The sequence below is a fragment of the Mus caroli genome, unplaced genomic scaffold (assembly GCF_978045245.1).
Source record: "Mus caroli unplaced genomic scaffold, Mus_caroli_1 scaffold_17, whole genome shotgun sequence".
NCBI classification, from domain to species: Eukaryota; Metazoa; Chordata; class Mammalia; order Rodentia; family Muridae; genus Mus; species Mus caroli.
Window position 1 is genome coordinate 27,084,584 of NW_028227272.1, and position 3,738 is coordinate 27,088,321.

General features: G+C 47.1%; 1 pseudogene; it reads right to left on the bottom strand.

Moving 5' to 3' along the window:
- Positions 1–2,103: 2,103 nt before the first annotated feature.
- LOC110312056 (large ribosomal subunit protein eL28 pseudogene) lies at positions 2,104–2,534 on the bottom strand (annotated as a pseudogene).
- Positions 2,535–3,738: the final 1,204 nt, after the last annotated feature.

Here is a 3,738-nt window from a genome sequence, read left to right on the forward strand (position 1 = left end):
ATAACATTTGAAAACTCCATGAACTTAACTTGTCTCTCAGGTGACAGGCCTGGGGACCCCCTCTCTGTTGACTATGAGCCATTGCAGATCAGCTTGGCCCTCTTGGACCCTGGGATCAAACAGGAATGGATAGACACCTGACACATTGAAGTCTGAAGGAAACATCAGCTTTAATTAGGGACAATAAAGGCCAGAGTTTCTAGTGCCACAGTGGAAGGAGACTAGTTAGGTAGAAAAAGGTTGATGGAAGGTAGGTAGAGGACTCCTTCTCCTTGGAGTCTCCTGAAACCCACCATTTCCAATCAAGGTAGCTCCTAAGAGAGGCAGGCTTCCTCCAACACACGGGCTCTCGGAGCCTCTCCAGGTGTGGTCCGGAGTTTGCTGAAGGGAGACAAAAATGTTGGCGGCTTAAAATGAAAAGGAAACATGACTGAGGTTCCTCTGAGGTTTGAAAGCCACCTGGCAGCATCCGGGCTTGCGTCCTTCTCCCTGCCTCTGTGTGTCAAGGACCACACCCAACCCTCTGTATCCCCTGCAGAGCTGACTCAGAGACCTCCAATTCTCACGTCCATCATCCAGAGAAATCCCCCTCAAGCCAGTAGTGAGTTAATCTAATATCTTTACTCATAGTTGGAAATGTTTCCATTGGACACCAACAAGAAGTAAGTATTATGTCATTAAGACACCAGAAACCAGTGGCATAGACATCTGTGACTCATTTCAGAGCTGACCTTGGGATGAGAGCTGGTTCTCTCTGTGCACTTGAAGAGTAGCCTCTACTCAAGGCCATTCTAAGAAAAAGGCCCGTTTTGCAACCTGGAAGAATGTGTCAAAACACAGTGCCTAAGTTTACCAGATGCTGAGGCGGATAAACCAGAAACCGTCCCTTATAATCTCAGCTTTACTGTTTTATTAGTCACAACAGCCCGGTGTGGAATTCATAATGAATGCTACGATAAGAATGTATTTTTAAAAAGTATGAATCAAATCCCCTTTTATGTATGTACTGAGTCTGTGTGAAGTTTCTTTATTGAACCTTTGACAAAAAAGATTTTGGGGTCTCCAAACTCTGGAAAACCCATCCTCGTTTACAGTTTGGAATCTGACTGTAGTAGTCTGAACCTATAGTCCTAGCTACTCAGGCAGCTGAGGCAGGAAAATCACTTGAGGTGAGGAATTCCAGACCAACCTAGGCTACAGAGCCAGACCAACTTCTCAAAAATGAAGAAATGAAATAATAATAAAATGAAGAAAGGCCATACCTTTTTATTGTTTCCTAGGGTTCAGAATATCACCCACCTAAGGACATGTCTTTCCCCTTATGACTGCATAGATAGGTAGGTCCCATGCTAGGTGTGGCAGTGCACACCTTTAATCCTGGCACTAAGGAGGCAGAAGCAGGGGGATCTCTGTGAATGTGAGGTCAGCCTGGTCTACAGAGTAGGTTCCAAGACAGCTTGAGCTATGTAGTAAGACCTTCTCAAAAAGAGAGAGACAGCAGCCGGGCGTGGTGGCGCACGCCTTTAATCCCAGCACTTGGGAGGCAGAGGCAGGCGGATTTCTGAGTTCGAGGCCAGCCTGGTCTACAAAGTGAGTGCCAGGACAGCCAGGGCTACACAGAGAAACCCTGTCTCGAAAAACCAAAAAAAAAAAAAAAAAAAAAAAGAGAGAGACAGAGAGAGAGAGAGAGAGAGAGAGAGAGAGAGAGAGAGAGAGAGAAAGAAAGAAAGAAAGAAAGAAAGAAAGAAAGAAAGAAAGAAAGAAAGAAAGAAAGAAAGAAAGAAAGAAAAGAAAAAGGGGGAGGGAGAGGAAGAGGAGAGAGAGGAAGGGGGAAGAGGAAGAGGAGGGAGAGGAGGAAGAAAAAGAGGAAGAGAAGGAAGAGGAATGAATAAACTAGATCCCAGCCTAGGAAATAGTTAAGCAGGGACTGCTGACAGGGGTGGAAATGGGAAGTGGTAGAGGTAGGTGAACGGGTTCCTTTTAAAGGCTCATCAGCCTCATACCCACTAAAGGACACATAAAGTCTAAAACATCAGTTTTTGCTCCTAAGACCTTTGTTGACTTTGTGTGTGTGTGTGTTTGAACAAGTCAGTGGACTCTTTATTACTTCTGGGGTTTGGGGCTCAGGAGCTCTTGGAGGGGGCAGATCTGTTTCCTCTGCACCACCACAGGTTTCTGGCTTCAAAGGATGGCACTGGCCCTGCGGATGGCCGCCATATGAAGATCAGGGCGGCGCTTGTCCTTTCAGATCATGTGCCTGATGCTGCTAAGGGTAGCCGGAGCATTCCTGTTGATGGTGGTCCTCACTGAAGAAGTGGCAGGTTTTCACTGACCAGATCTGCATTTCATAACCACCAAGACCCCTTTGCCATCACGGGCGCCACCCTAATGGTCTTGTGTTGAATTAGCCCATTGTAGTGGAAGGAGTTTCGGGCCTTCCGATTATTGGACTCTGTGCTGTAGGTCTGCTTATTCCTCTTGATCAAGAAACTGGAGCAGTTCTGAACAACCACCCACTGGAGATGCATGGACATGGAGGCCACCCCTCTCCCTATGGCTCTTATAAATTACTCAGCCCTGGATACTGTATCACAATAGCGGGAAAAGTCTAGAGAGCACACACACACACACACACACACACAAGCACGCACGCACACATTGACAAAGGTCTGTCCAAATGACCTGCACCATCTACACATGAAGAGACAGATCCAGAGAAGGGAGGTGACTTATCCAAGGTCATACCAGATATGATTCTTTAACTCTAGAGTTCCAAGTCTTCCCCAGGATGCCGATCAGCTGTGAGGTGAAGGGTTACCCTCCACTCTGAAAGATGCTGATGCTGATTTACAATCCCAAAGTGCCTAATAGTAGAACTTAAAACGGTAATGTGGAAGCAATAGCAGTCTCGTAACGCGCCTGCTCCCAGGCGTGAACATTAAGCCTGGTTTGATTACCCCCATTAGAGGTTTCAGTGGAGCGCCAAAGGGGCGTTTCTTAGGAATTTGCCTGATGGATGTGGCAGTGTTAGTGGCTAAGGATAAAGAGCCATCACCAAATGTTCAAGTAGATGAAACTTATCAATTAACGGGATGTGAGTGTACGCAAAGCTACACATAAATTATTTCTAAAAGAAAGCAGTTATTTTTAAGACGATTTTTAATCGTTGAAGCAATTTTATCTCTTTCACCCGCTTTGTCAGTCAAAAGACTGTCTGGAGTCGGTAGGTGGGTTTCACTTATTGGGCCAGGTGCTGAGTTTTATTAACGTGAGCCACACCTACCTAAAGAGCAGGAAGTCTGAAAGTCACCTCCAACCATCTGACGTGACTCCTTCGTTTTCCAAACGAGGTGGCTGAGATACAGGTAGGAGGAGAAGGGACTGTTCAGGTCACACAGCAGAACTATCCTAAGGGGCTTGGACATTCCTCCAGACTACGGTCCAGCATCTACCTGACCAGCAAGCACATGGGAGAGGGTTAGATTATAGACATATTCCCCTAGGCTCCTCCCAGGGACCTAGCAATGGCTTAGTCAGCACCTGCCACCATTACCTGCCACCGCCAGGCATGGGTGCTCCACACCCCAGTTCTCTCTGTTCCCGAATGTTCCCAGCCGGTCTCTCCCTCTTTCTGTCCTTCTCTGGTCCTGCTTCTCTGCCCCCTTAGCTCTGTTCCCGACTGTCTGCCTCTCCTACTTCTCCAGGCCCTCACTCCCTTCCCTTCCCCCAAATAATCCA